Below are 12,963 nucleotides of genomic sequence, written 5' to 3'. Positions count from 1 at the left end.
ATGTCTTCATCCACAATTGTTCATTTGCAGTTTCCCCTGCGCTGCTTGCCAGCCATGTAGTAATGGTCTAGATTTTTCATTGCACTAATGGAAAGCAGATGTTCCCATCTGGAAATGCCTAATACCAGGACAATCCATCCCTAACAAGCTAACACCATCATAATCCTTTTTGCCAATCTAGGCACGACTTCGTGTTTTTCCATGTACAAAAATGTAATCCGTTCTCGTAATAAAACAACAAACAATCCTTTCAGCACTTTTTTTCCCCAAATAGATTACCGTATTGCCAGAAAAGCTCCCACGCCGTTTCCATTTCTGGTTATCCATATAACCCATACATTGCACTTTCTATAGGAGACAAACTGACCTACGGTATTTTTCGGACTATAAGACGCACCCCCAGGTCTAGGCAATAGAAAACAGGAAAATATATTTCATAGGGCTCATTCACACGACCGTATACGTAAAACGCTGTAAGAGTCCCGCATCATTTTACCGGTCTGTGTGATGGCGGCTACCGCTGCGTATGGCAGCGAGTACATTGCGCATAACTGCGTATCTCATGCACGGGGTCATGCGCAGTGTGACTGTCATTTTTTAAATAGGGGCGCGTATGTATCGCCGCCCATACACAATGTATTGTGTATGGGCAGCATTGTATAAGCTGCCCATAGAAGAGAATAGGGCTCACGCTGCGTGGTACACCAAGAAATAGAGCATGCTGTATTCTTCTTCTCGCGTGTATCTACATGCTGTGTAGATATGCTTATGTGAATGTCAAAATCCATTTACTTCCACTGACTGCATTCACCATGTATCACACGGCCATACACTGCATGTGTAATACGTGAAGAATAGAGATGAGCGAGCGTACTCGCTAAGGAAAACTACTTGAGCGAGTAGTGCCTTATGCGAGTACCTGATCGCTCGTCTCTAAAGATTCGGGTGCCAGCGAATGTTGTTTTTGAACGTGACGTCGCTAAGCCCGAACAGCTTCCACTGACTTCTGCATGAAAATGGAGCATGCTGCGAATTTTCCTCTCCATAGCAAGTAACGGGCGGTATTTACTGCAATTCCGTGGTGCAGATGCCGACTGCAGATTCAGCAGCATATATCAGCCTGTGAGCAGGAGCCCTTATACACATACACAGCACATTGTACATGCGCACAGCACACATAACTCTGCGGCATATACACACAGCTCTGCTACATGCACACACACACACATCTGCAGCTGGCATGTTAAACACTGATGTTATTACCACTAAATCCCCCCATACAAGTATAGTAATACATGACCCCCTAGCTGCTCCTGGTTACATGGTTAGGACATCATCAGAGGTCCTGCTGCTACTGCAAGACCTTTGCTCTGTATCTGTCCCTGTATGCACAAAGGAGGTCCTGCACCCCGGGGGAGATATGTAACTGATCTCCAGTGTTATTTGCTGGAGGGGACTGATCTGGACAAAAGAAGCAGGACTGTGCGCTATGTATGGCTACAGAGTTCTCCCGATGTATCAGCATTTACCGGATCATTAAGGCAGCGGTCAGGGGTCTCTGGATCTATCAGACCCCCCTGCATCTGGACGATAACGGCGTCTTATAGTAAGAAAAATATAGTAGTTCATCCATGGATTGTTACCTTCTCAAAAATAACATAATCAAGAAACATTACTGAGTGACCTGTACATGTTGTCTGGATCTAAATGCTATTTTCCAAAAGAATAATGTCAGACAATCTCTTCAAATTTACTTAAGACTTTGGCAGAACTTGTAGCACAGGAACAGTGTGAATCTCTCGAGTAGATATTTGGACAATTGCTGTTTGTACATGGTACAGATCCATGCTAATGACTTAAGCCTCCACTAGCTGTAAGTTGTTGACAGCCACATAGTTTGCCTAAGGGACGGTTCACAGCATTGCGGAACATACTCTCCTGTGGAATATTCAGCCCCCACATCCGCACTGCTTACGTGCAGATTATAGTGCGCAATTAAAAATAGCAGAATGCTGCTGGCAATTCTATATCAAAACCCGGTTAGCAAAGCGGATTATGGTACGGAATTCAGGGACGGCATAGCGAAAAGATCCCTAACACCGCGTAACCGCTAACCATACAGAACTGCATTACCACGGGGTTGTCAGCTGCATTGTTGCTGCAAACCAGCCACACAGCGACCGCTTCGTAGGACCGTACGCTAAATAACTTTACACTTAGTTAACCTTATGTCTGACATATTCACTGCAGGCTTTCCAAAGCAGAAAACACAGCAAATATACACCAAATTCACAGCGTGGCCAAATCCGTACCTAAATGGTGCAGATTTGGCTGCGTTTGTAATTGCAAGATTCAACCCTTTTAGTTCAAGGGTTAAATTCTGAGAATGAATCAGTACGGTAGGTTAAATAGACATGCTCAGTATTTAGAATCTGCAGTATTTTTCAAAAACAGATTCATAGAGGAAACTTTCCAGCTTGTGAAGATTTTTTTAAATCACCTAGACATGACTTGTACTGTAAATACTGCGCTTACGCAGTGTGTAAAGATGGCATATACCCATGGTGGCGAACCTATGGCACGCGAGCTAGAGGAGACACACAGAGCTCTTTGTTGGCACGCGCACCAATGGCTGCTCACCACGATAGTGATTACCACCCAGGGTGCCACTGATCCTAATTTCAGTTTGTGCACCTGGGATCTTCCTCCCCTGACCTCTCCTCCTTGGTTCCGCAGGAGAAGAGAAAAAGGGAGGAGGTGTCCGGGCACACACACTTCCTCCCGTAGCAACGCAGAGAAGCAGTGGCGCTGCAATGACAAGGAGGAGATAAGTATATCGGTCTCAGAGGGGCGCTATTACTACTCAGGCCACTTTGGCGGTCACTATTACTACTGTGGCCAATATAAAAGAAACTATTATTACTGAGGCCACTGTTGGGGTCACTATTGCTACTAGGGCCAATTTTAATGGACACTATTACTACTGGAGCCACTGCGGGGGTCACTATTACTACTGGGGTTAATATAGGGGACACTATTACTAATGAGGCCACTGTGGGGGGTCACTATTACTACTAGGGCCTATATAGGGGACACTATTACTACTGAGGCCACTCTGCATGTGACCGCATATCTCAAGCTGACAGGGTATGTTTACATGTGGCGGAAATGCTGTGGAATGTCCGCAGAGGAAATTTCTGTGGCAAATTTCGCAGCATTTCCACATCCAAAAAAACAGTCAAAATTTGTACCACTGGAGAGGATTTTGACTGGAAATCAGCCGCATATCCACAGCTGATTTCATGCTATGCAGCGCTCCCCCTCGCCTCCTCCATAGGTTTCCCGCTGTCAGCGCTCCCCGGCTTCCGGTTCCCAGCGCCCTGGTCAGGTGATGCTGGAGAGGTGAGGCCACTACAGGCCACTGGGAACCAGAAGCCGAGGAGCACTGACAGCGGGAAGCCTTCAGAGGAGGTGAGGGGGAGCGCCGTATAGTATGACATCTGCTGCGAGTACGCAGCTGATTTCCAGTCAAAATACACACCCATGCTGCTCCAGGGCTCCAGCTAGGTAAAAAAACACAGGGCGTTCCTCCCTGTCTATTTTGAAGCACCCCTGTCCTTTTTATAACGACAGAGATAAAATCATATGCCATGATAAGCCCCGCCCGCTGACATGTTGGCACTTTGTGATAGATAAGTGGGTTTTGGGGTGCAGTTTGGGCACTCAGTCTCTAAAAGGTTCGCCATCACTGCCATATACTATACCGAATGGCCACTTTATTTGAACCACTTTCTGGATTGGGGCTCTCCTGTATGGAAATGAACACACGTGACCCCGGAGTGCAGAATAAAATCATGACAATCTTTGAGTGGATTAGTTTCAGTCTGAATCCACATTAGAATGGGAAAATGAAGTGATCTGAGCACCTTCGAAGGAGGCGAGGTCATCGTAGCTTAACCCCTTAGTGACCGGGCTTTTTTGCTTTTTTCCATTTTTGTTTTTTCCTACTCCCTTTTAAAAAATCGTAGCTCCTTTATTTATCCATCGACGTCGCTGTATGTGGGCTTGTTTTTTGCGGGACGAGTTGTATTTTTCAATGGCACTATTTATTGTACCATATAATGTACTGAAAAACTTTTTAAAAATTCTTAGCGGAGAGAAATGGAAAAAAAAACGACATTCCACCATCTTTCGGTGCGTCCTGTTTCTACGGCACACAAACTGCAATAAAAACGACCTGATATTTTTATTTTATGGGTCAGTATGATTACTACGATACCAAACTTATATAGTTTTTTTTTGCTGTACTACTTGTATTTTTTTTTAAGATATTTAATTTTTTTCAATTATTTTCTGCGGTCATTTTGTGCGCGCAATAACTTTTTTATTTTTCTGTGGACGTAGTTGAGCAAGGGCTCAATTTTTGCGGGATGTCCTGTAGTTTCCGATAGTATCAATTTGGAATACATACTACTTTTTGATCGCTTTTTATTGCATTTTTTCTGGAAGACAGGGTAACTAAAAAAGTGTATTTCTGGCATTCTTTTTTTTCTTTTTCGGACGACGTTCACCGTGCAGGAAAAATAATGCACTACTTTGATAGATCGGACTTTTACGGACACGGCGATACCAAATACATATTTTTATTTTATGATTTAGATTTTTTTAGTAATTGATATGGCAAAAGGGGGGTGATTTAAACTTTTATAACTTTTTTTTTTTTACAATTTAAAAAACTTTATTGTTTTTTTTAACTTTACTTTGAAGTCCCCCTAGGGGACTTTAACATGCGATGCTTTGATCGCTCCTGCAGTATGACGTAATGGATCTCCCGATCTCACCGCGGGGGGGGCCGTGCGGGACCCCCAAACAGCGTTCGGGGGATTTAAATGCCGCTGTCAGAATAGCCGCGATCGGCCAAGCGTGGCTATTGCCTGCGGGTGTCAGCTGTAATGAACAGCTGATGCCCGCGCTGTATGGAGGGAGATAGCGCCGCTACCTCCCTCCATACACGTCCTGCAGCTGCAGGACGTAAAAACACTATAGGGTGGTCACTAAGGGGTTAAACTCATCAGGGCCATTACTTCAGAAACTGCCAAACTTACAATGGAGTTGTGGTATGCAGTGAACGCTGTGATAGAGGGAAAACAATCAATGAGAGAGAATAGGGTCGAAGAAGGTTGTCAAGAATTGTTCAGACGAGTCAAGCAAATTGCAGATAAACACAATGCTGGTGCGCCAACTAACGAACGGAGCAGGAAAGCGGAATCCCCAGCGCAGGCGTGAAACCACCATTGCTGCTCGTAAATCATCTGAACTAAATTTGAAATTAATGTGTTTGGGATCACTACTTCTACACCAGGGTCATTTTCAATTAAGGCAAATTTACAACTGCACCAAGCCTCTGCTCTATCTCCGGCGTTCGGCTGCATCCTCGAGGCTCAACAACAATTCTAGAACTACTGGATCCATGCGTCACCAGACAGATCTGACTAACTAATATGAGGTCTGACTAGCTTCCGGTGCGACAGACAGAATTTTCTCAAAGTAGTGCGGAATGCTGCGGTATTTCGTCCAGCCAAGTGTTTATGTAGTCTAATCAGCGTGGAAATGACGGCCTCCTAGTGATTCAGTATAAAGTCTTATGACACTATATACATTTATGCATCAGGGCAAGATTCATATACTGCCCCTCATGGGAGTCAGCCTATCCAATCATCTCCACTATAACACAGCCCATAAGGAACATTATCCTGATATTACCCCCATAAAACTTATTATTTTATTATATGAACTATTATATGTATTAAAATTTGCAGACTGCGTTTGACTATGAGCTGGAATAGGGTTTTCTCCAGCAGGCTTCAGGGTATTCTGCAGCTTCCTAATTGTGTAGAAGCAGTATGCGCACACTGACCAAGTCCAACACGAGGTATCAATCTCATGTTAAAAATGGCTCTTCTGGGAGAGACATCCAGACAGGCCTTTTTATTGAAAAGGATAACACCTGCCCTTTATGGGCGTTTAACAGATTACATCAGTAACATATATATATTCTTATTCGCTGGATTATATAGAATCTCCCGCCTCCCTACCCACCCTTCCTCACGTCCGCCATAGTGTGGCCTTTGTCTGCTTTAGCATGCAGACAACCTTAAGGAATTCTGTGTAGTTGACAAATCATTGTTTAAATAGATTGTGTGAGGAGTGGAAGGGGGCCTAGGTAAACACTCAGTATTGAACACAGGATATACACATAACACTATGGCCCTTAACTCTTAGAGGCTTCTTGTGCAATCCCTATGTACTTAGCTAACATTATATCAGACATCCTTCACCATCCCATTGTCTAGTATATACTATGATTAGATTGTGTGTCGATCAAACTCCAGAGCTAAAAGTCATTACAACAGCATAACACATTGGTTTATATAAATCAATAGACATTTTATACTAATCAATTATCATGTCTACTACAACTATACTAAAGGTCCTGATGGTATTTGCATAACCAAAGTATACTGTATTCCTGACGGATAACCCATATATCTCAGTGTGCTGACGCTAGCTGCCACTAGAATACAATGTTACTATAGCCCTGGACAGCAGCACCCTCTGAGGGCAAGGCTATAATAAAAGGAGAAAAAAATCACGCTGAGCATTCAGAACTTCCCGCTATGACGTCATCGAGATGCGCTCACATCTGTAAACCAATCCCTAACCCCCTCTCATCTCAGCTTATCCCATGGAAGCTCCAATAGGTCAGACACCAGTAACTACCTGCCACTCCTTCTGGTCATGTACGCGGGAACGGGCAAGAACTTTATTAACACTATGTCTCTCTCTTAGGCCGGCTGCACAGGACCGGATTGGATTCCGAATTAGAGATCACGCAGCGAAATATGGCTGTGACCCCGGCCGGCAACCCTGCGTAGCTGCAAACTATTGCGAATGGCGGCGGCCGCTCGGCCGCTGGTCATGTGGAGTACAGATTTTTTTTTAAATACTTGTATTTCTCATGCGAACGTGATATCGCTGCATTTTTTTTACGCAAATGCCAATAGAACTTTTTAATGTTAAAAAGGCATTGCACAAAAATTGCAAGTTTGTGCTTTGCGATTTTTGTGCAATGTGTCTCTAACATTAGAAAGTCCTATTGGCATTAGTGTTTAAAAAAACACAGCGATATCACGATCGAAAATGTGAAGGCACCCTAAGGGCTCTTTCACACGAGCGTATGTCGGCCACTGTTTTCACGGCCGGACGATATATGCTACGATCTGATGCATTGGATTCCAGTGCATCAGATCACATGACCGTACTCCCACGGTGTAAAAGCGCCCGGCCGGGCCAATATAGCACTGCACATTTCACGCCGGTGGGCTTAGTGACTTAGGGCTTATACGCCTTTTTACTGCCCTCACTAATGGGCTTTTAAATGGGCCAGGCTCTTGCTCTAACTGTCAGGTGTGGAGAAACCTCAGATCCTAGCAGTTTAACCCCTAACATTCCAGAATCAATAGCAACTGCAGCACCTAACCAGATGACAGTGGGTGGAGGATCTTTCTGTCACTCTTCAGCATCCCGAAGTGTGATTGCAACCGGAAGCTTGACAAAGCCCTATGTGTCTGCCATGTAACTCAATCCATTAGAACCCGTCTCCGGCAGAGTCTAATAGGCTGCTGTCATAGGCATAGTACAATGCACTACATAAGTAATGCAGTGTACCTAAACCTTAAATAAGCTCTACCCTGATTTTTTGAGATTTTCAGGGGGAGGGAGGGGCTTGAAATATAAGCCCTACCCTGAAAAGAAGCCCTGGCTACACTACATAAAAGAAGATAAATATATTACCTAGCAGGCGCAATGGCTTCGATTGGTTTTTGAGCGCCGTGGCTCAGCCAATCAATGCAGTGCTGGATGAACCAATGTGATGGCTGTGATTGGTTCATCGAGCGAAGCACTGATTGGCTGAGCAGCGCTTGAGAACTAATTGCAGCCATCGCTTCCTGGAGGCAGGATTTATGAATCCCATAACCAGGAAGTGATGATGTATGAGCGGCCAGGACTGAAGAACAACGCGGACCTCCGCAGAGCAGCGTGATGGACGTGGACCGAGCCTGTAACTAAAATGAAACCTCCCCGAAAATAAAATCCTGTGCCTCTTTTGGGGCAAGAATTAATATAAGACAGGGTCTTATTTTGGAGGAAATACGGTAGCTATCGCATCTTCAAGTCCCATTGAGGGACTAAAAAATACGTTCAAAAAGGTTTAATTTAAAGAAAAAGAAATTCTGTTTCGGCTCAGACAATTCATAAATCCCGCCTCCACACACACTGGCTGTTGATTGGTTCTTCAACCGATACTCAATGCAGCACTGGATGAACCAATGCAATGGCTGTAATTGGTTTATCCAGCGCTAAATTGATTGGCCGAACAGCTCTAAATCAACCAATCAGAGCCATCGCTTCCTGAAGGCAGGATTAATGAATCCCACAACCAGGAAGTGATCGTCTGTGGGCGAACGAGGACTGCAGGATGCCTGGTGGAGCTCTGGAAAGCAGCAGGAGGACCCGGACTGAGTCTTTTAGGTAGGTATTCCCCCTTTTTTTTGTTTAGTGTGGCTAGGGCTTTGTTTCGGAGTAGGGCTTATTTTAGAATGTTAAAGTCGTATTGCATAAGACTGTGATTTTGTGCACTGTGATAAAAACGTAGGCTCCATAGAGAAACATGGGCTACAAAAAAGAGCAAATCACGGCAATATAGAGCATATATCCATTTTTTTTTTTTTGTTCGCAATATAGAATCAGAGAAAACAGCGCTAATGTGAAGGAACCCATTGGAAAGCACAGGCTTCACATACATTCGTTTTCTCTTGCTGTCGCATTGCGGCAAAATCGCTCAACTTTGTCGCCTGTGTGAAAGCAGCCTAAACGCCGCCATCCGTTCACCATGTATAATGGGTGAACGGATGAAAGTTCTGCAAAGTTGTTCTCATAACATTCAGTAAAACTGAAAAGGGGGGGTTTAGTCTTTTTAATGGGAAAGAAGTTTTGCGCAAGGGCTGAAAGACGTCACGACATGAAAAATTTACATAGAAGAGATGCTAATTACAGAATTAATAGCTGTTGGATTGTGGCGGATCTGTGACGGAGCCAGCGCGGATTTGAAAGCACCATAAAACACAGGAGGCGGTCTTCAGTTCTATAATCAATTACGTTTTACGGGGTAATATCAGGTGAGGTGCCTTATGGGCTGTGTTAGGCTGCACTCACATGGGTGCAAGTTAAGTTTGACATTCCCGGGTGCGACCTGCATCGCACAGCACATAAACACTCCGTCTGCGTGCTAAGTGGGTTGTATTTTCGTGCGTTTCGCAAAAAAAAACATGAAATGAGGAAATGGTCTAAAATGCACAGCGAGTTCCAACAATTTATCATTGTTTGTGTCATTTAACTAAATCTGCTGCACTATGCGCCATTTTCATAATATTTTTATCAAAATAAATAATATACATTTAATAGACTTTTTTGATAATGATACAAATCAGAGAATAGAGTGCTAATGACTATATCAGCCCCGATACTTGCACTAACATACACTTACTTTCACTCTGGAAGATCAACCCTCTGTACCTATCAGGGATCAGACGAGCGTTCATTGCAAGGGAATTCTGGGAAATGTAGTCCCTGTGAGCCGTGAAGGGCAGGTCACAAGGAGAAACGTAATCGGTCAAAACTACTTTTCCCATAGACCTATTCGGCACTCCCGGCCAATTCAATGGTAGAGGCTAGAAAGAGGGTCCGACGTCAGAAGGTCAGGTGACAGTTCCTGATCACGTGATTTTAGCAGAGGCGAATTTTTTCAGAGCATTGGAGCAGATGCAGCTGTGAAGCTGCAGGGGGGAAACTAAGGGGCTGTGTGAGCTTGTGGGGTGCTGGGAAGTGAATTGAAGAGCACATGAGGGGCTGTAGGATGTTTTGGGGGTGCACTGGAGGCTCAGGGCAAGTTTGTGAGGGTGAATTAAAGGGGAAGTTCAGTTAGAATGAATGTTTTAAAAATAAAATAGCCTAAAGGGTTAAACACCTGTCCTTAGCCCTGGTGTTCTGGCGCTACAGCCCTGCGATTTCAGCAGTGTTTGTAGACAGCGAAATGGGGTGACTGCCCCCTGCCAATCAGGCCGCAGCGTCACCGCCGGTTACGTAGCGCTATATTGTATAGGGAAAACGTGGCGCGGTTAGATGGGTTTAGGCGCAGTCCCGGAATATGTAGGTACGTACTGCCCGCTTTGTTTGAAGAGTCTGAATGATGTACAGAATGGCTGGTTTGGTGGTCCAGGGGGAGCAGGGGGTCTGATCAATATACTGCACAGCTGCTCTGGGGGTCTCAAGAATGTACTGCATGCCTAGTATTGCGCTTTCTATCTTGTTCTTCGTCTCCATAAAGTACTGTATAGCTAGTTTAGGGGGGTCTGCATGGTAATAGTTGTGCAGGGGTATGTTAGGGAGAGGGGGTCCAGGGGAGCATCTCGTCTATGGTGCAGTGTTTGTGTGAAAGGTGAGCCATGGGGTTAACCCAGAAGAGGGGCGCAACCAGTGCGAGTTGTGGAGTCAAGGAGAGCATGGTGCTGCGGTGTGCAACCTGAGGGGAAGTTCAGTTAGAATTAATGTTTTAAAAGCATAGCCCTGGTGTTCCGGCGCTACAGCCCAGCGATTTCAGCAGTGTTTGTAGACAGCGAAATGGGGTGACTGCCCCCTGCCAATCAGGCTGCAGCGTCACCATCCAGAACTCCTGGCATCATGGTGACCAGAATATGAAGGTTGACGCTGTGGCCTCTGATTGGCAGGTTAAAACCGCTTCGCAAGTTGGTGCTTTGCAATTTTTTGCACAGGAAAAATGCAAGTGTGCAGGAGCCCTAAGGGAGACTCTTGATTTGAGAGAGCACATGTGACAGCAGTGCTGGTATCTACAAGACACAGAATGGACAGAAAGATGATCAAAGGATCTTTCTAAGGCCGGTGGCATACAGGCAATCCGGATTCCGGCTCTGCCCCCGGCTGGTGACCTTGCGTACCTGGTTTTTTTTTTTGCTTTTTGTACAGATTACCCCTAATAAAATGTAAAAAAAAAAAACTGAAAAAAGGTACTAAAATATAGCCCTGTATGTGACGGGGAAAAAAATGCAACAAAAATAATTTTGGCGGGCCATAAAACTAGCACATGGGTAAAATCTCTAAAAAGTGCTTGGTCCTTTAGGGCCAAAACATTCTGGTCTTTCGGGGGTTAAGGCTCCCAGCACATGGGTGGATTTGAATTGCGGAATCTGCAGTCGGCACCTACGCGGATGATCTGCTATTATAGTCCCCCTATAGGAAAGCATGAGTGTTTGGTTCGTGTGGGCAAACAAACACCGGGCCCACATGAACGTGACCCAAAAGGGGCTTAGGGACCAACGGGAACAGTGTCAGAGCATGGACACAGACTGGACGTACTGGAAGAAGACACAAACAGGAACCAACTGACGACACATACTCGCCATGCATACCTGTACACATAAGCAGATGTTATAGCTATAAAGGTACGAGGTATTGGTTCGTATATTGGCCATAATACTTAAGCCCGCAAGCTGCGCTCAAGGCTTCTTGTTGTCTTGCGGGTCCCTATACTAGCAAGACACCTGACCCCTAGCTAAAGGGAGCATGGCAGGACCCTACCAAATAAGTGGGATGATCGGCTCAATAAAGGCGGCCCCGCGCTGGAAGTTCGGTCCTGACTATCCCTCAAAGGTTAATACACGGAACCAGAACAAACCGGCACCCTGAACACAATTCACACAGCAACACACAAGGGTTAGCATGCCAGACACACAACCACATAGAACAGGACAGTTGACTCCCCATGTCTAGCCACCTGCACAGACAGAACTTGACACTGTTCACACCATACTCACAGAACAGGGCTAGCCACACCTAATGTCTGGCCACATGCGCAAACACTGGACACGACACTGTTCACCCACATAACATGTACAGGCATGCAAAACCAACAAGCCCTAGAGCAATGTTTCCCAACTCCAGTCCTCAAGGAACCCCAACAGGTCATGTTTTCAGGATTTCCTCAGTACTGCACAGGTAATATAACTATTATCAATGCCTCAGACATTGCCACTGGTGTTCTTACTATAGGATATCCTAAAAACATGACCTATTGGGGTGCCTTAAGGACTGGAGTTGGGAACACTGCCCTAGAGTGAAGGGAAACCAGCTTCCTCTTGCACAGGGAGGATATTTATCTGCATCCAGACTGGTGGTAATTTGGCTAGCAGGAGAACACCACACCAAGCCAGCTCAATCATTCCACACCTGTGGGGCTGTGCTGCTAGAAACCTATGTAGCACAACAGATCCCAGCCGCACACATGCGGATTTTAATTGTGGATTCCACAAGCGGAAAATAAATTTCAGAATGCTCCATTTTAGTGCGGATTCCGCGTGGACGGGCTACATTGATCTTTATGGAAGCATTCAATTGTGGATTTGTAGATGTATATTTTTCAAGTTGCTTGGAGACCAACAGGGAGGTGGAGGAAAGCACCATTAGGCTTGCGTTTGTTTTTTATTTGCGCACGGATGATCCGCCATGCATTTGCGTACATCCGTGCGGAAAAACTTGAATCTGTGATCATCCGCAAGCATTTTAAGTTCATTTCTGCGATGAATCGCAGGTCTTCCGCAGCAGAAATCTACATGCAGCATCCGGATGTGCTGTGTGCAGGCGGCCTAAGATGTCAATCACAATTGACCTTTATATGAATAATATCTATATTCCTGTATGCATGGATGGGAAGAGGCAGCCCGCGTTCTTGGCTCATTTACACTGCAGACAATATGCTGTAAGGTCAGGTAGAATGGAGTGTGTAAGACCCTGTTCACATCACTTTATTCCAGTATAAAGGAACAGCAG

General features: G+C 45.1%; 1 protein-coding gene across 1 annotated transcript in view; it reads right to left on the bottom strand.

Moving 5' to 3' along the window:
* NUDT13 (nudix hydrolase 13) overlaps positions 1–9,655 on the bottom strand; it is a 51,185-nt gene extending 41,530 nt beyond the window's left edge. Inside the window, exon 1 of the mRNA XM_066600585.1 lies at positions 9,608–9,655. The gene's annotated coding sequence lies outside the window, so the exon portion shown is untranslated. The remainder of the gene's footprint in view (positions 1–9,607) is intronic.
* Positions 9,656–12,963: the final 3,308 nt, after the last annotated feature.

The sequence above is a fragment of the Eleutherodactylus coqui genome, chromosome 4, assembly GCF_035609145.1.
Source record: "Eleutherodactylus coqui strain aEleCoq1 chromosome 4, aEleCoq1.hap1, whole genome shotgun sequence".
NCBI classification, from domain to species: domain Eukaryota; kingdom Metazoa; phylum Chordata; class Amphibia; order Anura; family Eleutherodactylidae; genus Eleutherodactylus; species Eleutherodactylus coqui.
Note: the sequence above shows the minus strand (reverse complement) of the source record. Positions and strands in the feature narration are given on the sequence as shown.